The sequence below is a fragment of the Protopterus annectens genome, chromosome 13.part0 (genome assembly GCF_019279795.1).
Source record: "Protopterus annectens isolate FY-2018-M chromosome 13.part0, PAN1.0, whole genome shotgun sequence".
In the NCBI taxonomy this organism is placed as follows: Eukaryota; Metazoa; Chordata; order Ceratodontiformes; family Protopteridae; genus Protopterus; species Protopterus annectens.
In genome coordinates, this window is record NC_056747.1 from 397321037 (window position 1) to 397346292 (window position 25256).

A 25256-nucleotide genomic window follows, 5' to 3' on the forward strand; every position below is an offset into this window, starting at 1 on the left:
CATGGTATACATGCATGAGCCAGGGGATTAAGCATACATAGATATTTTCTCTTTAGCAGGCAGACTGCCACCTCAATCACATCACTGGGGAACAGACAGGCCATTAGGGTTATCCAGGCAGGAACTAGCCATAAGAAAGCTCTGATCTCAATGAACAAATGTTCCAACTGCATGCAGCTAGAGAAGCTTTCAGATGAGGTCCTGCAAAAGAGCAAAATTACAGATGGAAATCAAGAATTAAAAGAAACTACTCAACTACTGTAAAGATATTACTTTAAGGCCTAACAGTCGTGTGTAGCAATAAGGAAACTAGATGTCTCATGCAGAATGTCTGCAAGCTACCGCTGATTAAACAAAGTAGCATTACTACTGAGTGCAGACATTCTGGGGACCAAATGTACTTTGCTTCCTGATTAGCTTATTCTTTTACTTCAGCCTGTACAGGCATTCTTTGATTTTTTTCTGTTTTTACCTACTCTTATACAGGTATTACAGGAAGGACTATGTAGTCTTGTACTACCCTTGATTGTACACTCTTGCTGCAGTGTGTGTGTAATATACCTGCATAGTACCTAGTTACTGCTGTGAGAGCACAAATACGTATCAATGTAGTGCTGCACCATACCTGTTATAGCCACAATAAATGTACTGTGTAATATACCTGTATAGTACCTAGTTACTGCTGTGAGAGCACAAATACGTATCAATGTAGTGCTGCACCATACCTGTTGTAGCCACAATAAATGTACTGTGTAATATACCTGTATAGTACCTAGTTACTGCTGTGAGAACACACATACGTATCAATGTAGTGCTGCACCATACCTGTTATAGCCACAATAAATGTACTGTGTAATATACCTGTATAGTACCTAGTTACTGCTGTGAGACCACAAATACGTATCAATGTAGTGCTGCACCATACCTGTTATAGCCACAATAAATGTACTGTGTAATATACCTGTATAGTACCTAGTTACTGCTGTGAGACCACAAATACGTATCAATGTAGTGCTGCACCATACCTGTTATAGCCACAATAAATGTACTGTGTAATATACCTGTATAGTACCTAGTTACTGCTGTGAGAACACAAATATGTATCAATGTAGTGCTGCACCGTACCTGTTGTAGCCACAATAAATGTACTGTGTAATATACCTGTATAGTACCTAGTTACTGCTGTGAGTGCACAAATACGTATCAATGTAGTGCTGCACCGTACCTGTTATAGCCACAATAAATGTACTGTGTAATATACCTGTATAGTACCTAGTTACTGCTGTGAGGGCACAAATACATATCAATGTAGTGCTGCACCATACCTGTTGTAGCCACAATAAATGTACTGTGTAATATACCTGTATAGTACCTAGTTACTGCTGTGAGAACACAAATACGTATCAATGTAGTGCTGCACCATACCTGTTATAGCCACAATAAATGTACTGTGTAATATACCTGTATAGTACCTAGTTACTGCTGTGAGAGCACAAATACGTATCAATGTAGTGCTGCACCATACCTGTTGTAGCCACAATAAATGTACTGTGTAATATACCTGTATAGTACCTAGTTACTGCTGTGAGACCACAAATACGTATCAATGTAGTGCTGCACCATACCTGTTATAGCCACAATAAATGTACTGTGTAATATACCTGTATAGTACCTAGTTACTGCTGTGAGAGCACAAATACATATCAATGTAGTATACATATTGAAGAAAATGGTATAACACAGATATACAAAGGATTTAAAATTCACAATTATACAAATTTGAAAGTGGAAAAACTACACTTTGATTTATTTTCAAAGGGGTTTAAATTTGTTAAAACAACATGTGGAGATCTAGCCAATATTTTATTGGAGTTAAAAATATTTTTACGAAAACTCAACTTGAAATTAATGTGCAAACAGAAACAACCTGGGAATATATTACAAAATGAACCCTCAGGTTGTGGTCAAGGTCCTAGTAGAAGTAGTATTTATAATCCCCCATTACACCCTTTGATAGGGACTTTTGAGGCTATAGTAACCAACGACATTTACGATACTTATGAAAAATCTAAAAGGTTGAATAAAAACATGAATTTAAATGAAAAAGAAACAACATTGATGAGAAATTTAATAAAGGATACAAATTTGAGGTTTATGCAACCTGACAAAGGTGGGGGAATGGTCATTTTTAGTCAAGAAGTTTATAACAATATTCTAACAGAATTATTAATGGATGAAAAGACCTACACCACAGTATCGTATAATGAGATTCAAATTGCCTACGGCAGAATTGATAGTTGGTTGGAAGAATATCTGATTGATACTAGAATTGGGAAGGAAAAGTACAGTTTTGTACCTACCATAAATGTAGATGTTCGAGGATTCCCTTGCTGCAGTCCTGACTATTGGGTATAGTCCGCGCCACCCAGTGCCGAATAACCAGAGTATAAGGCTGAGCGGGTCATGGCGGCGCAGACTGACGCCAGTAGTACAGGGTACTAATGCACCCGACCGGCCGTCCATCTCAGTCTTTTCTGCCTGTCAGAGCCCAAGAGACAAGACAAAAAACAAAACAACCTGCAAACAAAACATATATAATATATAATATAACAAAAAATAAAAAAATATAATATAAAACACTACAGCCCAACCACCCAGAACACAGGGGACAGGGGGAGTTGGAGGGCAACAAGGGATCTACACAAGAAGTACATAAAAATCTACATATGTTCTTCATGTCTTCTGTCTTCCCTGAGTCCCCTCTATCCCTCTCTGCTTATAAGCAGAGGTACTCAGCAGGAGTAAGGGAGGCTGGCAAATTATAAAGTAACAGCAAAAAAAGTAAAGCTGACAAAAATAAAGCTAAGACAAACTTAGCCCTTCAAAAATAATGCCTAGAGAGAGCATATGAGAGAAACTCCACACTGAACTCAGAATATAGCCTTCCAGAATATCTTAGAGACTGTTTCCACCCCTTAGAAATGCCAGTGGAATGAGGCATGCCAAGTGCTGGTGGCCTGATGCCATGTGGAAGCAAATGGCAATGCAATGATAATCCAATAAGAATGCAATTGCTTTGACACCAATGCAGAAACAATTTAAACAAAGGAAAGAACAAAACTTGTGAAACTCAAAACAAAATTTAGTCCTGCAAATATAAAAATAACTAAAAATCATAACATCTGCTGGTGTAAAATCATTCCCCTTTATTTTGATAATCTGCAAAAACGAGAGGCAAATGAATAGTTTTTTTTAAAAAAACACTTTTAGAATAGTTAAAGGAGGAAAGGAACGATTAAAAAATGAAACCCACTCCTTAAACCACCTTGGGAGAATACTGGAAGTATAAAAAGGAAAACACAGACCTTCTTGCGTGAATGACTTAACAGACAGAAAAGCAGTTAGAATAGACAAATAACAAGCAGTCTTCTTAGACAAATATTTCAATTCAGAAAGGAGTAAAGTCAACACAGGTTGTAGATTAAGGTTTTGAGTAGGAAATCAACTGCTCTAACATCGGAGAGCTCTAAAGGGGTGTTGAACAAAGGATCTCATTGAAACTCTAAACTGGTCACATGATTGAAACTGAGAAAGCAAAGGTCTTATCCAATGGAAGAACAAAGGACTGAGTGCACAACATGAATCACAAAGAGCCACAAGGAGATTAGGACAAGAAATCTCCAAATTTGAAGATCCATTCAAAATGAAAATCTCCAAAATCTCTCATGTGACACTCCACTCCTTACTCAAATTCTCTTCTGGAATCTCTGCAATTCTCTCTTTGCACCCTCCCTTGTTCTAAGCTGTGCTTTGCACACAGCTGACATTTAGCTGTGAGAAGCCTTGATGAGAGCTTGAACTTTTTAAGCGACGTTGAGGAGAGATACACCTGAAGAGGAATCAGAAGAAAGGCCATGGAGGCTTCTGAGTTGGAGCTCCTTAGATCAGGGGCAAGATAAAGGAAGAGGCCAATCTGAGTCAAAATCAAGGAGGCAGAGTCTTGTCTGACAACTTGAAATGTTTTGGATGAAGAGGCAAGAGCTGAAAGGCAGAAGGCAAGGTGGAGAAATCAAAAGAATCAGAGGTGGAAAAGGTGGAAAGCTTTAGTGCCCCTTTGTGAAATACCATGGCCAGGCTTTCAAGATTTGCGAACTGTCTGAAACTCTGTGTTCTATGACAGCTGGTTGTGTGGTGGTACATGATTGACCTTAACCCAGGGGAGTGGTGGGATTGTCTTTCTTGGCAGATCTCTAGGGGGAGTTCCCTGACAGATTGTCAACCCACGAAGAGTCAGTTGCAGGCTTAATCTGCTGGGAGTCTGAATGTGTGCTTGCCTGCTTAGGATAAGAATGTGACTGTTTGCTTGTCATTGTACCATGACAGATGTGTTGTTCCCAGAGGCTTAGAAATGTACTCTGAAGAAGTAACTCTTAAACCATCAATCATGTACTACATGACATATGTGTTTCCTTGTTGTATGTAGACTTTGTAGTCTGGCAATGAGTCCTTGAGAATCCAATCTCCATCAAGATGACTGCCCAGGCAGTGTTCAAGGCATCTGTCGACTGCTACTGACTCCTTCTCGGGTGACAGAGAGTCCCTTCTGTAGGTGACATTTGCACTTCAATGGTGAATTCCTTTTGAAGGCCTAAAGAGCTATGTGAATGAGGTGATAAAATCAGTGTGTTGTGATTGTACATTTTTGAGATTACAGAGGCCGATGGAGAGAGTTTGGCATTGGTGTCGCCCCAGAATACAATGTGTGTCCATCCCATTTGAAGGACTGGTGTCCATAGTCTGATGTTGCGATGAGTGCTGAGAGAATAGTAAAGTTGATGACTCTTGGAAGGATCCAGCTTGCGTTGGCCATTTAAGGAGACCAGAAGTTGATGGAAGTAAAGGCCTATGTCTTGAGAGGGTCCTAGGTGCCTGACTGGAGAATCACACAGTATAGAAAGGCATCTTAGAAAGGCTATCAGTGCTTCCAGATGATGACTGGGGTTTATAAAAAGGCTATGTAACTTGAGGTATTAAGCAAGACCCTATTTATTTGAATTGCTTTGAGAGGCTTCCTGCTATTGAGCCATTTCGTTCAGTTCGTGACTCTGGGGATCCATTTAAATGGCTTGAATGGCCAGATGCGAAAATGAGAGTTCCGCCAATGAGCAGAATATTGCAACTTAGCCTTATAGGCACTAGAAGGTTAAGCTTTTTGAAGCAATAGCGAAAATCTCCAGGATCCTCGCTAGAGAGAGGATACACAGCCTGTAAGTAGATAATGGTAGCTTCCATGCAGAGAGATTGTGATTGAGAATAGATAATGGGAAAATCCTTGACCACCTGTTGCCTAGCTTTGGTACTAGGAAAAGGCGTAAGCTTCCCTGGCCCTTTCTGATCTGATTGAACAGGTGGTGGCCCTATCTGGAGGCTTCTTTGGTGAAATTTTGCTTGAGGGAGTTCTTTGTGCTGCCTTTCTGGAGGGCATTGGCTGAATATAATTAATTGTAACCTACGAAATCTGCTTTGGTGATGAATGAAATATCTTGAAAATCTGTCTTCCTTGATTCTGAGCCACTTTTCTTTGTGAAAGACAATCTTCTGGATAAACTAGAAACTTGCTTGTGAGCCTTGTTTAGAAAAGTGCTTAGGAACATTTGTCTTGCCTTTGAAAAGGGACCCCTGAGGACCAACTTTCTGAGGCGAACTGAAACCTGGATCATTCCCCAAATCCAAGGCCTGAGAGCTTACCTATCTACTGAAAAGAGCTGGGACCCAGAGTCCCCAAGGAGGAAAGGTCCACCTAGGCCTAGACAGCTGATTTCACTAAATCAAGGGTCCTACCTGACCTTGAGCCCTGAGAACCTGCATAGACTGCTGTTTGTCTGGGTCAATTTAACACAACTGCCCAATCTAGGCTCAAACTTAACATCAGACTGTAAAACTGCATCCAAAGACCTCAAAATACCATGGGCAGCTAAGCAAGATCCTTCCACCCACCATGTCTGCTCCAAACAGAACTACACAACATGCTCCATGCTGCAAAGAATCTCAACCAAATCACACCTAGCAATTTAAGCCACTCACTTGTTTCCACACAACAACCACCTCCAGCTCAAACACACTTAGAGATAATTAGCAACCAATCCACCTTAGATTTGACAAGCATCAGGAGAAAATTTGATATCTCAGCATATGAAAACTTGTTTAAGAAGATACAATGGCTCCCAGGGATAAAGGAGATATTGCAGCATATCCTAAAGAAAGCCCTCGTCTCTTTATCAGAGGAGTTGAGATTTCAACCACAGAAGCTTTAACACAAAGCCCTTGCCTTCACAGCCCATATGTTAGGAGGGACTCTAAACAAATAGGGACCAGAGCTTCCCCTTTCCAGCATATTCCTCTGACAGGGTACAGGCCTCCCTCAAGGTCAGGTTCAGGGATATACTCTACAAAACATCCTCCTTTTTGGGGGACACAGAGTAATATCAAGAGGTACAGGATTTTGGTAAAACAAGAATTCCCTACACCTTCCTGAATAGCTAAGGGCCTGCCTTGGGGTAAATCTCTCTCCCTCTAAACGCATAACATCCTCCAAAAATATAGCCTAGGAGGCCTTACTCCTCGCCAGAATGAGAAGTAAGAACAGAGATCAGTAGGAAAAAGAGGCTGTTTGCACAGTGGACTCATTTCCCACGGATAAAACCCCTCAAATTAGGTGCTTACAGAAAACCAGGAATTCTGTGTGAACACTAATGTAACCTATCATCAGAGTAATCCCCACAGAAGCCATTTTAAGCATATGGCAAGAGGCCTCTAATCCAGAAGCTAAAAGAAGCTCTGCATTTTAGAAATATGTTTCCTCTAAACTCCTCTTTGGCAACAGAAGACTTGGCCAGAATCCGAAGAACCTACTAGGGAAGAACAGTTGGCCTGAGAAGGAGGCCCTAACTGCAGTTTCCACCTAGGCACATTGCCTAGCAAGAAAGTCAGCCCCTGGCCTGAGAAGGCCTCTCTAAACCTAAGTAAAAGTTCAGTTTTGAGAAGAACATAGAGACTCCTGGCGAGAGGAGCCTACAATTCACTGAGAAGCCCCGCGCCCCTTCCGGACTTGGCCGAGCATCCACACCTATTATAATTGCTGAAGGAGAGGCTCTAACACAGCGCACTCTCAAGCCGGTCGGAGCATAGGCCGCTTTGCAAAATCTACAACCACCGCCGCAACACAACCTGCCTGGCTCAGGCCAGTTAGACATAGTATACACAATGAAGTGCTATCCCTAACCGTGAAGCTGCTTCCCACAAGAAATACCGTACTCGAAAGTTCTGTTCACTGTTAAACATTGAGGCACCGGGTTCAAGCCAGCTCAAATTGGTTAGCCTACTCTTTGAATTCGCCCGACAGAACGCTCAAAAAACAAGAAACAAAACCCGCACCGCAAAATTGCTTCCTCTGTTTAGGTCTGACTAAATTCAGAACAAAATGACGCCAGTCACCTAAATAACAAAATTTCTCTGCAGGGGACCAAAAATAGGGATGCTGCGAAGTACGATCGCATTTATCATACAACTTTTAAAGCAGACATATCCTCATATACCACATATCTTTGCAATACCTAAGATACACAAGAATATTTTCAAACCTCCCTTTCGTCCTATAGTGTCAGCAAAAAGATCAAAAACTCAACCACTAGCAGTTTATATTGATTACCATTTGAAAGGAATTGTGAAAAATCAAACACATTTGGTACAAGATTCATGGGATTTTTTAGGTAAAATTACTAACAACCTTTGGTCAGAAACAATAAAATTGGTGACAATAGACGTGAAAGATTTATTTACTTGCATTCCTAGAAATGAAGGGTTTGAATATTTTGAGAACAGTGTGTACAAATACTACAATACAACAGACGATAATAGAAAATTATTAATAGAGTTGACAGAAATGGTCCTCGACAATAATTTCATAACGTTTCAAGGAGAATACTATAAACAAGTCACTGGAGTAGCTATGGGGGCAGCATGTGCCCCCATATATGCCAATATGGTACTTCTCGGATGGGAGGAAGAAAGCATTTTTCAAAGCCCATACATGAAAAATATAAAAATTTATCTGAGATTTTTAGATGATATCTTTTTATTATGGGAAGAAGATACCCCTGATGACTTAAAAGACTTTATGTCTTACATAAATCAAACCACTTCTTTCTTATCCTTCACCCATGAGATTGAACAGCAAAATATAAACTATTTGGACATCACTTTAAGTAAGACAACTAGTGGTTTTAAATCTAACATTTTTCGTAAGGAAACGTGGTGTAATAGTTATTTGCAATTCAACAGCCAACATCCCCTACACCAAAAGAAAAGTATAGTCAAGGGTCAAGCTGTAAGGATTGCACGAATGACTTCACAAAAACAAGATTTGGAGAAGGAGTTCTCCTTTTTATTGGAAAAATTTATAGAAAGGGGGTATCCAATACAATTTGTAGGTGACATTTTAACAGAAGTATATCAGGGTTGGGGTATAAAATTTAAACCATTATTAGGTGAAAAATTTATCCCCAACAACACGAACACTGATGAAAATATTGACTATAAAAGTGCGTGCATAGTTGAATACAACGGCTTCTCAGATTGTTTTACTGGGATTATAAAAAATAATTGGAGTATTTTTAAAACTAATAAAGATATCTACGAAGTGGTTGGAAAAAAAACAAATTTTACATATAAAACTGCAAAAAACTTCAAAAGAATCTTTGAGGCCGAGACAAAAAATAACGACCAAAAGAAAGGTACCACAAAATGTGGTAGATGCAGGCAGTGTGCATATATTAATCCATTAGTAGAAATCACACTTAAGAATGGTTTAAAAAGTAAGATAACATTCTGTAAAGGTAACTGCAGGAGCAGGATGTTGGTATATTTGGCTATTTGTTCTAAATGTGATTCGTTTTACGTGGGTAAGACTGAGAGGACTCTCAGAGAGAGAATTTACGAACATACCCATGATATTAAAAGGAGAAAGGAGACAAATGCTTTGTTTAAACATTCTTTGGAATGTGAAAGTTTTACAGATTTTCAGTTTGGAATTTTGGAAATTATCAAAATGGACACTAGGGGGGGTAATATTAAAAACGTTTTATTGCAGAAAGAAATAAGATGGCAATTATTGTTAAGATCAAATACCCCTCCAGGGCTTAATGAATATATAAGTATTAAACCCATACTAATAGATAAGGCCTCAAGGATCTAAAAGTTAAATTAATAAATAAGTATAAAAATATGTACAATTCAAGTATACAATTTTAAGAAGGGTATATATAATATACATTTTTCATCTAAAATAAATATGGCATCATGGGTGATACAATATTCAATTCCATCCCACACTGCCTTTTGCATCAGTGTTTTTGGACAAATAATATATAAATTAATTTTATAAGTAATACAAAAATTATGTAAATCATGCACTGTTGTTTATGTCACAGTAACTTTAACTTTATATTGTACTTTTAATATTGTTATGTTCTTTAGTGAGATTTTCCTGTTTTAAACAATGAAAATTAAAACAGTATTTTGATAATTCTAACATTTTTATTTGATATATATGTTTAACATTTTTTAACATTTAAATGATAAAAGAATTTTTTTGAAACTATCATATAAATAGAAAAGAAAATTACTCAAAATATAATGAGAAGTTAATACACTATATAATAGGTATCATTAAGAAGGGTGACATTTTTATTGGAAATTTTAATGAACAGATTTATAAGTTATTACATGAATTATATTTCATATTTACAAATCATATGAAGGTTAAAAGTATGAAATGATTGTAAATTTATTATTTTCTAAAACAAGTTCCTATAAATGACTTCTGTAAATATTGTTAGTAAATTAATTATTCAAACCTATATGTATATATTTAATTATTCATTATGTGAACATGTATTTATATTGTTTATTACACATTTACATCATATTATATATTACAAACGAAAACAGAAGAGTGTGTAACTAATTTAATCTGTGCATTAATTTGCCTTGTATGGAAAAGAAAGGAAAGAAATTTCTGAATAGCAGAACGCAAAGCATTTAGAAAAGTATGTATTTCAAAGATTTTTGTTTACATACACTTCCTGTTCTTTGTGGCATGACCATACAAGGAAGAGATGCATTTACGGAGTACTTGTGTTATAATTGCTCCAATTCACAGATTTAATTAATTATTAATTACAATAATTATGTAGTAAATTGTTTAAACCAAGAATATAAAAAAGAGAGGGACTGTGTATTTATTATTCTGATGAAGTCTGCTTGCAGCAGACGATAGCGCTGAATCTACTGAATTTTACTTTTTGTTTATTAAAGAAGATTGTGGTCTGAACACGCGGAGTTTTACTTTCATGGTTTATTGGATTTCTAACATATTTTTGAGTGACATATCAATGTAGTGCTGCACCATACCTGTTATAGCCACAATAAATGTACTGTGTAATATACCTGTATAGTACCTAGTTACTGCTGTGAGAGCACAAATATGTATCAATGTAGTGCTGCACCATACCTGTTATAGCCACAATAAATGTACTGTGTAATATACCTGTATAGTACCTAGTTACTGCTGTGAGAGCACAAATACGTATCAATGTAGTGCTGCACCGTACCTGTTGTAGCCACAATAAATGTACTGTGTAATATACCTGTATAGTACCTAGTTACTGCTGTGAGAGCACAAATATGTATCAATGTAGTGCTGCACCATACCTGTTGTAGCCACAATAAATGTACTGTGTAATATACCTGTATAGTACCTAGTTACTGCTGTAAGAGCACAAATACGTATCAATGTAGTACTGCACCATACCTGTTATAGCCACAATAAATGTACTGTGTAATATACCTGTACAGTACCTAGTTACTGCTGTGAGAGCACAAATACATATCAATGTAGTGCTGCACCGCACCTGTTGTAGCCACAATAAATGTACTGTGTAATATACCTGTATAGTACCTAGTTACTGCTGTGAGAGCACAAATACATATCAATGTAGTGCTGCATCGCACCTGTTGTAGCCACAATAAATGTACTGTGTAATATACCTGTATAGTACCTAGTTACTGCTGTGAGAGCACAAATACGTATCAATGTAGTGCTGCACCATACCTGTTGTAGCCACAATAAATGTACTGTGTAATATACCTGTATAGTACCTAGTTACTGCTGTGAGAGCACAAATACGTATCAATGTAGTGCTGCACCATACCTGTTGTAGCCACAATAAATGTACTGTGTAATATACCTGTATAGTACCTAGTTACTGCTGTGAGAGCACAAATATGTATCAATGTAGTGCTGCACCATACCTGTTGTAGCCACAATAAATGTACTGTGTAATATACCTGTATAGTACCTAGTTACTGCTGTGAGAACACAAATATGTATCAATGTAGTGCTGCACCATACCTGTGTTAGCCACAATAAATGTACTGTGTAATATACCTGTATAGTACCTAGTTACTGCTGTGAGAGCACAAATACGTATCAATGTAGTGCTGCACCATACCTGTTGTAGCCACAATAAATGTACTGTGTAATATACAAGATTAGTACCTAGTTACTGCTGTGAGAGCACAAATACATATCAATGTAGTGCTGCACCGTACCTGTTGTAGCCACAATAAATGTACTGTGTAATATACAAGATTAGTACCTAGTTACTGCTGTGAGAGCACAAATACATATCAATGTAGTGCTGCACCGTACCTGTTGTAGCCACAATAAATGTACTGTGTAATATACCTGTATAGTACCTAGTTACTGCTGTGAGAGCACAAATACGTATCAATGTAGTGCTGCACCATACCTGTTGTAGCCACAATAAATGTACTGTGTAATATACCTGTATAGTACCTAGTTACTGCTGTGAGAGCACAAATACGTATCAATGTAGTGCTGCACCGTACCTGTTGTAGCCACAGTAAATGTACTGTGTAATATACCTGTATAGTACCTAGTTACTGCTGTGAGAGCACAAATACGTATCAATGTAGTGCTGCACCATACCTGTTATAGCCACAATAAATGTACTGTGTAATATACCTGTATAGTACCTAGTTACTGCTGTGAGAGCACAAATATGTATCAATGTAGTGCTGCACCATACCTGTTGTAGCCACAATAAATGTACTGTGTAATATACCTGTATAGTACCTAGTTACTGCTGTGAGAACACAAATATGTATCAATGTAGTGCTGCACCGTACCTGTTGTAGCCACAATAAATGTACTGTGTAATATACCTGTATAGTACCTAGTTACTGCTGTGAGAGCACAAATACGTATCAATGTAGTGCTGCACCGTACCTGTTGTAGCCACAATAAATGTACTGTGTAATATACCTGTATAGTACCTAGTTACTGCTGTGAGAGCACAAATACGTATCAATGTAGTGCTGCACCGTACCAGTTGTAGCCACAATAAATGTACTGTGTAATATACCTGTATAGTACCTAGTTACTGCTGTGAGAGCACAAATACGTATCAATGTAGTGCTGCACCATACCTGTTGTAGCCACAATAAATGTACTGTGTAATATACCTGTATAGTACCTAGTTACTGCTGTAAGAGCACAAATACGTATCAATGTAGTGCTGCACCATACCTGTTATAGCCACAATAAATGTACTGTGTAATATACCAGATTAGTACCTAGTTACTGCTGTGAGAGCACAAATACGTATCAATGTAGTGCTGCACCATACCTGTTATAGCCACAATAAATGTACTGTGTAATATACCTGTATAGTACCTAGTTACCGCTGTGAGAGCACAAATACATATCAATGTAGTGCTGCACCGTACCTGTTGTAGCCACAATAAATGTACTGTGTAATATACCTGTATAGTACCTAGTTACTGCTGTGAGAGCACAAATACATATCAATGTAGTGCTGCACCGCACCTGTTGTAGCCACAATAAATGTACCTTTTCCAATCACATTTTATCTGTTGCTCCCTAACCAGTGTAAAATTATTTTCCAAATTATATGACAAATAACTGCTGCACTGGATATGGCACCTGTGCCTAGTATTACACTGATGTAATATATGGCATCCCCACCTGTCATCTCCTCAATATAAATACTGAATGATGTCTGAGACAATCTACTCTCAAACTACTGAGTGGCATCCATACCTGCTATTTAACTGATGTTTAATACTGTGATGTATGGTTCTTGAATTACATTGTTTTTACTGCTATCTTTTTTTACTTGTGAGTACTTTATGCAGTATACCTACTAAAATTACACACTTCATGCTGTGATATCACTATCTTTTTCACCTGCTTGTTCTAACTGAACTGTGATCTCATTTGTATTTACACACTTTAATTTTCTAGCAGTAAAAGAATTGTATAAGGTATCAGTATACCTCACACATTGTTTTGGCTACTAGTACATTAAAATATCAGCCAAGTTAAACAAAGCCTACCTTAACCATTAAGGTGCAGATAAGTTGCCAGGCAATGTGGTGCAGATAGATGGAGCCCTGACTGTGACCAAGGTGACCAGGGTTCATTTAGTGTCCCCTGCACTGGGGGTGTCAGGCAAAGAGGAAGGGGCGTGGCTCACTGCTTCTTCCTTGGGGGTGGAAGGGTTGGGAATGTTGAGAGAACTCAGCAGCACAATGAGTATATGTGATTTCCATTAATAGAGACTGGAGAAACTACTTGCAGTGCTCTGGGGGGGGCAGGGCTGCTTGAAGGGAATAGTGCTCTGGGGGGGAGGGCAGGGCTGCTTGAAGGGAATGTCCCTTGAAGAAGTAAGAGGCTGTCCTTTGAGGTCAGACCATTGCAGGCTCCTACCTCGTACTTTGCAGACTGCATGCCGGGATAGGGTCACATAAAAAAGAAAATCACAAAGCATCCCTGATGGCTGCCTGAATGATGGCTCCAACTTGTCAAGCTTTGTTCCAACGATGTGGAATGAATGGCCTAGTTGTTCAAGAGGGGCTGATGATCGACCGATAGTATTGGCAAAGCAAGCAAAAACAAAATTAGTTACATTAATTAAAACCTACCTTAACCACTGATCTTTTGTCAACTTCATCTTGGTGTTAATTAGGAAGTGCAGTAAATGTCTTATATTTACTAATAGCCAGCAACTACCAGACCAGCATGAAAACATTTATGAGAGGTGTAAATATCCACACAACCTGGAGATCAGCATCTCAGACAAAAAACAGCTGATAAGGTTCACACTAGCCTACCTCCACATCTCCATGCAAACAGTATAATCAAATATGCTGAGTTTGTTAAGAAGTGACCCCCTAAACCTCTTGAATCAAGATAAAAAATCTTTAACCTCAAAACAATCCCCCCACCACCACCCTCATCCAGCATATGCAAGTCACTAAAGTATAAGGAGTCCCAAGGTTGCAGACTCTAAACTAAATCTGCTCATACAAATGGAAAAGTTTCAGTAACTGATGACACTATTATTAAGCAAACAGAGCCTACCATAATCATGTTGAATAAGAATAAGATGACAGTGAATTGTCCTTCTGGTGTCACAATCTATGATATTACAAAGGCTCTTAAATCCCTCATACTTGATAAATAAAATTATGACCTGGCAAATGTGGATATGAATAATTTGAGGTGGGCATTCAAGAAATATATAGAGAGGCATGTATAATCACACTACGCATGTGTCCAACACAGGCACGACTTTGGTCCTTAGTAAAATTTTATCATCACCATGAACAATGCCTAGATTCGAAGTAAAAACAATTGGCTTTAATAATTGGCTGCATAGCTAGTGTCATTCTGTGCCAGCCTGCAATGAGACAACACAGGTCTATTTCTTCATAAGGGATGGCCTCCGCTTTTCATGTCATGGCTTCTGCATACTAACTAAAACCTTCTCTGCATCCATAGTGCCTTTTTAGGGAAAGTCAGTCATCCACACATCCCACTAAACTCCAATCTTAACCATATCAAGGTTGCTCTACTCAATGCCAGAAATCAAAATAAGGAGCTCCCGATCTTGACACTCTCCAGCAACTTGAATGCATCAGTGTGTGTGTGTGTGTGTGTGTGTGTGTGTGTGTGTGTGTGTGTGTAATTGTGTGTGTGTGGTAGAAGAGTCTTGATTTCAGTGCACATACAGCAATCTCTCTAACTCATGAGTCAGTGCCTATCACACTTTCAGATGCATGGGTAGCTGTGGGTGGCATATCAGCATTTGTAGACATCCTAGTATCTCCAGACATGTTCCATGTGACTCTCAAACAGAACTTTCAAATTACAAATCAGTCTAAACAAAGAAAATTACCACTTTATAGCCTACAAAAGATCACCTTTCATGCCACTTGATGAATTATGAAACTGAACTGCATTACAAAGGGGGAGTTCAGTTATCCAGCTATTATTGGAAGACACACACCACTAACAAACATACCCAGTACCTCATTGGCCTAATAAATGTAAACTCCCGGGCACAAATAGTAAAATTACTCACCAGGGGTGCTAATATTCTTGATATTCATCTAAACAAAGTATAGCCCCCTTCTGCTTCCACCTACTGTATCCACATCTCTGGTCAAATCTGACCCTAAAGCAGGGGTCTTCTCTGGCAAAAGCACAAATATCTCCTTAGCAAAAACATACATGTATAAGGGCTGAAAAGCAAATCTGTTAGAAGTCCATGATAATCTTTCAAAATTCTGCTGCAATATCTCCACCCCCCCCCCCCATACCTCAGAGTTTTACTGGTGTTTACTAAAATTTGCAAACCAAAAAGTCCTTAATAGGACCAAATACAATGAGAAATTTAAAAAAATAAAAAAATAAACATCTTGCCAATCTACCCATATAAATCTACTCTATAATACAAGCACAAATCTCTAAATGCCTATAATAATTTGCAGTCTGCCCACTTAAAAGGACTCCATCTCAAAATCAGTAAAGATTAAAAATCGCCATTAAGGTCAAAGCCAAACATGAACTGAAAATAAAAGTAGAAACAAAGAACAATTTAAAGTAATTATTCAGCTATGTAAGAAGACTAAGAAATGAACAATATTCTGAACTAATCCATGAGGACAATATCTACTCTGACTTAAGGATATTGGACACATACTAGCAGATAAACTTGGTTCTAAATTCAAAGCAGCTACATTCACAGACATTCTACAGATCCTGGAGTCCCAAACTTTAAGGGTTACGGTGGCTTAAGTCATAACTGCCCTATCCTTAGCCAAAAATACCATGGCACCACAAGCACCCACAGTAAGAATTTGAATCATCTCAAAAAATAAACAGAGCACACTAACATGACAGAGTAATCTTGCAGCACATACCCCATCTCTGGAATAAACTTACTATTCATAGTAAACAGAGTGAAACCCCGCCACCTTTAATGTAAACCTTGATAATTGACTAGTTAGCCACAAATTCTCCCTGGGCCTAAGTTGTCTTACACTCTTAAAAGCATGAGGTACCATAAAAGGGTGGGTGATGCCAAGATTTTACAGGTACTTACTGATGTAACTTGTAGATCCCATGATCCTCTGCTGTTTCACCTGGAAGCATAACACAAGTAAATGCTGCAGCAGAGTGTGTCAGTATGCTTCATGAAAAGTTTCACTGGAAAATGTCAAAGAGGCTCAGCTCAGGCATATAGGCCTTTTAGCGTGACAGATGAAATCCAAGCCTAGACAGCAAATCAAAATGGACTATCAAAAAGCACAAGAAAGTACAGTTGTGCAAGTCCTGGTTATCTGTAACAGTTGATGTTTGAATTTCACACTGCCTTACTGGTGCATGGGCTTCTTGTATACACAAACACCTACTTAGGCAGCTTTCCAGAGCTAAGAATCACCTCCTCTGACACTTTGTTACAGACGGATTGGCTAAGCTCAAGCCTTGTCCCTGTCAGAGAATGAGAATTCTTCAAGCTTTTAGCACCAAATAAGATATACCAAGAACCAGAAGCAAGAATTGCCTGAAACCAACCAAGTTGCAGCCATAAAACACCAACGCAATTAACCAAACCCAGCTAATAACATAAGAGGGGTGGATACTGTCTAACAATATACAGAATAAGGGGATCTTGAGTGGGTGAGTGCTGACACAGAGGCACTGTGAAATCTGAGCATTTACTGTTACTGGTAAGCAGGACTAATGCAACTGTACTATATTTATCATTTACACTGCCTCAGTGGCATATGGGTAGATTACGAAAACCTACCCTACCTGGGAGGAGGAAGGATAAGTATGCAGGAGACCTTAGACAGTGGTCCTTGTAAAGCCTGCTGTAGAATGTGACAAAGAATCCAGTTTGTAGTGCTTTGCAAAGGTATGAACAGAAGGCCAAGTTGCTGCCTCTAGAATGCTTCTGGAGTCGCTCCTTTTCAATATACCAGCAAAGAGGATAAGGCTCTGGTGGAATGTGCCTGAGACCTAGTTCAAGGCTCCAGAGAGCACCCCTGCACTACCAGGCTATAACTCATACCACACTTTTCAGCCATCTAACCTGGACCGGAACACCAAAGGTGGAGGTGTGTCCATATTCATTAAGGATATTCACACCTCCAGTCTAGTTGCTCAGCCTAATGCATCTGAGGTTATCCAAGTGCAACTAACTCTGGGCAAAACTGCAATCCAAATTGTAGCTTGCCACAGATCCCCCACCATGCCCACAGGATTCCCACTCCTCTTTTCTTGATGTACTGGAAAATATTAGAGTTCAACCAAACACCTTAATAATGGGTGATTTCAAGTACCCCACCATTAACTGGGAAAACTACTCATGTACCAACTCCTTCACACAACGCTTCCTGGAATTCATAAACTCCAATGCCCTGGATCAACTTATCCACACCCCCACCACGGGCAACAATATCCTAGATCTAGTCATTACCAACATGAGTGACCGGTGTTCCACACCTGAAGTCATCTCTTCGTTGGTCAGATCCGACCATAAGCTAATCACCCTTGATATCCACATCCCGCCCACACCCCCCATTAAGGAAACCACGGTAAAAAAATTTCTCCAAAGCCAGCTTCATGCTTCTTAAGACAGAAGTGGTGAACTTCATGACACCCATGCAGATGGACAATACAGTTACGACTGCTGAATCCTACACAAATGCACTCTATAAGCACCTACACAAGTGCATGGATTGTGCTATCCCAAACAGAACCAAGACGCTATCCTCCAAAAAAAGGAGGCCTATCTGGTGGTCCCCTGCCATAAACAAACTGTACAACAGAAGGAAGAAATTGTTGCAAAAGAGAGTAAAATCCCATGAGTGGAGGAGCTCCCTGGTCAGCCTCAGTAAGAAGCTGAGATCCCTTATATGATCCTCCAAAGCTAGCTACAAAATCAAGATCTCCACTGATTATAAGGGCAACCGCAAAGCATTCTATAGCTATGTCAAGAATTTCAATGGTAACACCCAGATCTGCTCTGAGTTACAGCATAACGGCACGAAAATTACAGAACCAACTGATATTGCCAACATCCTGGCAGATAGGTTCAGTGCTAACTTTACCCCCACCCCCCCACCCCCTAAAGGGCCCATATCTATACAGGAAGAATGCAGAGTCCCTGTAATCACAACTACGCAGGTAAAACCTGCAATCTCTAAAGCCAAAAATACAGCATCCATGGGACCGGACAACATCCCAGGCTGCATTTTACACAAACTGCAGAATGAACTGGCTCCCCACCTAAGCACCATGTTCAATCATAGCCTCACATCAGGCTTTGTGCCCACTGAATGGCGTACAGCAACAGTTATCCCACTCCACAAAGGGGGAGCCACCACTGATCCCAACAACTATCGCCCTATTAGCCTAACGAGCCTGGTCTGCAAGGCCATGGAACGTATCATCATGGAACTCATAAACAAAGACACTGGTAACCTCCAGACTCTGGATCCCACCCAGATCAGGTTTGTGAAAAGCAGATCATGCCTCCTGAACCTGATCGACTTCTTTGAGACAGTCACCAGAGCCATAGATGAGGGTAAGGTGGTTCGCACAGCCTATCTTGACTTCAGCAAGGCTTTCAACACCATCCCCCATTCTGGAATTATAGCTAAACTCACTAAACTAGGTATAAATCCCTACATCACAAGATGGGTTGCCAAATGGCTCACTGACAGAACCCACACTGTAAATGTTGCACACTCCAATTCTAACCTCAATCCAGTGACAAGTGGAGTACCACTGGGTTCAGTCCTGGGACCTCTCCTGTTTGGTATCTACTTCTCTGAAGTATAGGCTAACACAGAAGGCCTCTGGCTAATGAAGTTCGCAGATGACTGCAAACTAGGAGCCATAGTCGAGTCGACAAATGATATGGAAATCCTACAGAAGGACCTTGCTGAGACAGATGCCTGGTGTGAGAGACGTGGCCTCAAGCTCAATGCCAAAAAGTGCATTGTCATCCCCTTTGGCAAAAACTCTGTACCCATCAACTACTACACAGACAGCAGTCTACTTAACACCGAATGTGTGATAAGACCCAGGTGGACAGTAGTCTGTCCTTTGATAATCACATCGCTACAGTAGTCAGGAAGTCCTTCTATGTGGCACACCTCATTATAAAAGGGTTCTCATCCAGGAAAAAAGAGGTCATTGTTCCCCTCTACTCGACACTCATTAGTCCCATTATAGAGTACAGCGCTCCTTTTGGAATGTACCTCACAAGACATCTTCAGCAGCTGGAAAGGCCACAGAAGTACCTCACAAAGAGGATTACTGGCCTCAAACAGATGCCCTACACTGACCGTCTCAAAAAACTCCAGCTTTACTCCATAGCATATCACCTACTCCGAGGTGATCTCTGCCTAACATATAAAGCTATGTCAAACCCAGAGCTGTTGGACATGCTACACCTAAAGAAATCCCAATCCCTCTGAGCTACATGCTCTAGGGACCTAAATCTTGTCAACATAATAAACAGGACATGCTGGAGGGATAGATTCCTGTCCCAGAGACTTCCCATACTCTGAAACAGGCTACCCATCTATGTCAAGCAAAGTTCTTCATTAGCACTCTTCAAGAAAAATCTTGATGAGTGGATGGGAAATAGGAAATACACCCCTGGGATCACTTCTGTGTCTCTGCTTGACAGTGGCACAGGAAAATAACTTTCTTGGGTGGCATAAGCCAGGGAACCTTGTTGGCTAGGCTTATGTAGGCCCTCTGGCTGATAGTCTAGTACCTACCTATGAACCTTGCCTGGAATAGATCTACCATGGTGGGAGTAACAAGAAACAATAGCAGAGAACAAACAACAAACAATCATTTGCTTAGAGACAGGCTGATCCTTCTTAGTCTCCAGGTTAGGAAATAAACAGCTGTTAAGCTTTCCTGAAGGGCTAAGTTCTGTCAAGGTAGTACCTGAGCTGCCTGTGGCTGTCTGAGGTATCCAGAATCTTCTTTCTCTTGTTCTTAGGTTCTGTAAAAAAATGGGAGATTGATGTTTTGATTCAGGGTAAATTCAAAAACAAATTTTGGTGTGAAAGAAGGATTAGTGAATAGAACAGCCCTGTTCTTGTGTAAAATCAGATAAAGTTGGCCCAGCATGAGAGCTTGTAACTCAGAGGCTCACTTTGCAGATGTTCATAGGTTCATATGCTGGTACTAGGCTATTGGACCTAGGGCCTATACAAGCCTAGCCATAACAATTCCCTGGCTATTTCTTCCCACACTATTTACTTCCCTGGACCCCTGTCTAGCAGGGCAACTGACGTGATCCCCAGGGTGAATTTCCTTTCTCCCATCCAATTGTCATGGTTCCTTTTGAAGAGGGCCAAAGAGGCACTCTGCTTGACATGTATGGGCAGTCTATTCCAGAGTCTGGGGAGTCTCTGGGTCAGGAACCTATCCCTCCAGCATGTTTTGTCTATTGTGATGACAAGGTTTAGATCCCTGGAGCATGTGGCTTTGAGGGATTGGGATTTCTTTAAGTGTAGCATGTCCAACAGCTCTGGGTTTGACATGGCCTTGTATGTCAAGCAAAGATCGCCTCTGAGTAGACGATATGTGACAGAGTATAGCTGGAGTTTTTTAAGGCGGTCAGCATAGGCCATCTGGTTTAGGCCCGTGATTCTTTGAGTGAGGTATTTCTGCAGCCTTTCCAGTTGTTGCAGATGCCTTGAGAGGTACATACCAAATGGGGCATTGTATTCTATAATGCGTCTAATGAGGGATGAGTACAATGGGACAATGACCTCCTTTTTTCTGGATGAAAAGCCCTTAGTGATGAGGTGTGCCACATAGAAGGATTTCCTGACGTGTGGCAATGTGGTTATCAAAGGTGAGACCACTGTCCACCTGTGTCCCTAAGTCTCTTATCACACTTCCGGTGTTTAGTGTACTGCCACCTATGTGGTAATTCACAGGTACATGTTTTTTCCCAAAGTGGATAACTATACATTTCTTGGCATTGAACTTGAACCCATGGCAATGGCACCAAGCATCTGTTTCTGGAAGGCCCTTTTGTAGAGTATCCACATCATTTGGGGATTCAATAATGGTTCCCAGTTTGCAGTCATCTGCAAACTTTGTTAGCCAGAGTCCCTTAGTGTTGGCCTGTACTTCAGAGAAGCAGATGCCAAACAAGAGTGGTCCCAAGACACAGTAATAGACAAACCAGCTTTCCAAGTGACAAACCACAAATCAGCCTGAAAAGAGGTTCAAAAGAAGATAAAGTCAATTTTTAAAGAACAAAATTGAGATCCTAAGGACGAGGAATTTGCTTTCAAAGGGCTCCTCAAAGTACAACACTTCTTTCATAAACTGACAACAAAAAGAGTTGAAAGAGGGGGATCCAATGGCAGACAAGCTGAGATGGTCGCAAGATGTACCTTGACAGATGTGTAAGATAAGACATCATTGAGTAGCTCATGCAGATATGTCAAGACCAGGGGAGTAGATACCATACCGGGCCCTCTCATATTGGTCAGGTACCACCTAGAAAATCTCTTCTACTAGTAAACACAGTATTTTCTAGTTGCATGTTTTCTTTTCTTCAAAACCTGCTGATAGAATCATCCAGGCTGACAATAATAAATGCTTAAAGTTGTGGCTTGAAAGTCACCCCTGATAGTGTGTGAGCAGATCCAGATGGTGAGGAATATTGTAATAATTGCCATTGGGCGATTCCATTAAAAGGGAGAATCAACTTTGCCTGGCCAAAAAGGGGTCACCACAATATTATTTGGTAATTCTTTATGAACCTTCAGAAGGACCTAGGTATCAGTGGAAAGGGTGGAAGTATACAAAGGAATGTTCCCATCCAAGAGAATGAGAATGTTTCTGTCCTAGAAGCCTGGCTGTAAGGATGTCCTGAACAGAAGTTTTTCAACTGTCTGTTTTGAAAGAGACAAACAGGTCTATCTGAAGTGTTCCCGACATCTGGACCAAATCCAGGCAGACCTTTCCACGTATGAGGGTCCATCTGGGATCTGCTTATTTGGTCTGCCACTATGTTTTGCTCATATGGGATGTATGAGGCCTGAAGCATCAGAGAATACTGTAAGTCAAGCTCCCAGGCCATCATTGCCAACCGGCAAAGAGGGTATGACTTTGTACCCCCCCCCTTGTTTGTTCAGGTGTCAAATGACTGTGATGTCATCTGTGACTAATAAAAGGGGGCCTGGGACCATAAGTGTTAAGCTGACTAAAAAGGCATATTTAGGCAACAAGCCTTTCAGAGGTTTTTTTGTCACAAAAGAGCTCTCCTCTTGTGGACATTCAAGGACTGATGTTTAGGTAATGCTTTTGAATGCTGGGCAGATAAGTTCCCTTCGGAAAAAAAAAACACTTTCACATTTACTTTTTATTATATAAATTGAACTTTTTCTGTGAAAACATATTTTTAAAGCTAAGAAGAAGTATTTTTATTGCCCATATGATTTTAGTTATTTTCAGACCAAAACAGTACTTTTTTTTACTTTTCTAGAAAAATTTGCATAAACTAATTTAAAACTACATTTTCTGAAGTAAAAGTTGTTTTATTTTACTTTGGGGCTGAGATAAGTGATTAAAGTGCTTTAATGTGTTTTGGTGGGAAAGGTACTGTTTTGCGAGCCACGGCTGCAAGGCTTCCTCAGGAATCAGGTATCTTTTTTCATCTTAACCATGGAGCAACCTATCCAGATCAAAGCTTCCAGATTATTCCCTTAAGACATGCTGTATGAAGTTTTGGTCATCTTAAATGGCTCAAGGCCCACAGAATACATTTGGCGTTTCACAAAGTTCCTCTTCATTTAGAATTTGCTTAATGTGCTCCACTGTCTCCTGGAAGCTGTTTGCAGATCTTAGCAGTGATGCTCAAAGTCTATTGTAAAAAAAGAAAGTATCACACTAGCTAACATCAGATGGAACAATACTGTTGCCATAGTATTAATGTCACTCCTTTAAGGTACAAGGTGGAATAACAAACAAGAGTTGTAATGCTTAAAGCTCTGAGCCAGATACAATGAACAGTGATGAATGATACCGGAAGTAAACTGCAGCCTTTGCAACTCTGCTCTACCTCAATTTGGTAAAACCAGCAAACCGAACAGTACAAAATTCAGTAAGAAACTTATCAATCCTCAGATTACTTACCCACAGAGGCAGAGATGCCCATGTAGGAAAGTGCTGGCATAGATCCCGGAGCACATGAATAATGATTATGCATGACTATATAATTTACTTTAGTCTGAAAAAAAAAATAGTCAAAGAAGACAACAGAAAACAATTTTTTTATGATGTTTACATGAAAGCGTTAGACAGCAACAATCAAAATCCAACATCATCAGTAACTACTTTCGGTCTAGACAAGCACAAGGTACACAAGGACAATAAACTAAAGGACCCAGTAAATCAGTGTCCCTCTACAGCCAAACTATAGTTTGCATTAGGACATGACCAATACTACTCAGTTAATGGGAAGCACAGCTGAGACAATCAGAGGAATGTGGAGCATTTACTTAATAATTATTAATGTGGGATTTTATATAGCTGGCCCAGTGCTACAAAGAAAGCTATAATATGAAACACTAAAAACTTAGGCTTAATTAGTAGCCTAGGTATTAAGATGTTGGCATGAGTGAGATGACAAATTGCTGTCTACTGTGGGATTTGCACTTGCTTGTAACTCCAGTTGGATGGGGGGCAGACATTATAGCAAAAAGGCAAATGAGAAGTGCAGAATTATCTGCAGTGGGATACGTGCACAACATCCATAATGATGTCATTACACATTAGGTAAGAGGGGTGGATTAGCAGTCAAGACCCCTCATACCTGATGTGTTTATAGTTAACTTGCGTGTTTCAGCCATTACACACAGAGCTATCTGAGGAGGAGTAGCTGATCTGTGATATATAGCATTAAGTAGCCTGGTTTTTTTTGCTTATTTGTAGTAGTTATTGCTTATTCTAGATATTTATAGCAATTTTATTGTATACTGCATACTTGTACTGCATTTCATAGCTATTGGCTCACTTGTGATAAACATTTCTGTAGTGCTCTCCTACCCTCCCTCCCTATTGGCATCTTGTCTTTATACCTGCTAGCCTTGCAGTTGCCCGCCCCTACTCTAAGTAGGATCTTGGACACTCCTCCCAGTCTAGTGTCATTAGCTCATTCTACCTAATACAATGAGAACATCTGAGAAGGGCAAACCACTAAGTTTCTAAAATTGTCTGAATACCCTTGTGTTCTGACTCTGCTTCTAAAACATTTTTGAAATCTAGAGTATATTTTAGTGCATTTATTAAAACTGCATTTGCCTTAATATTGCTACAACTCAAGTGCTCTAGGTTGCATTGCATCTGAATTGTTTTAGTGTGTTTTAGCTGCTTTTCTGTATATATAGACTTTTCTGTATATGTAGACTAGCTACTTATTCTACTGTATTACTGCCTCTTAAATAATTTTTCAGTTGTGCACTTGCCTTGCTTCATTTAAAAAGTTTTAAATTGCTAATTTTGTAGAGTTCTAATTGTATTTACTGTTTAGGGCTACACACAGAAGTGCATTAGCCTTCTCTGTGTCTATTTAGTGTATTATTGCATTGCTTAGCCTGTTTTAACCAAACAAAAATACTATCTTGTTTGCTCATTTCCTGCCTTTCCTAGCTAGTATAGTCCAGATCCCAGGCTTTGCTGGTTTCAGGACTTTATTTTCTGTGTTCAGAGCTATCCAGACCTTGCTGTGGTAGAGGGAAGTCCTACTGCG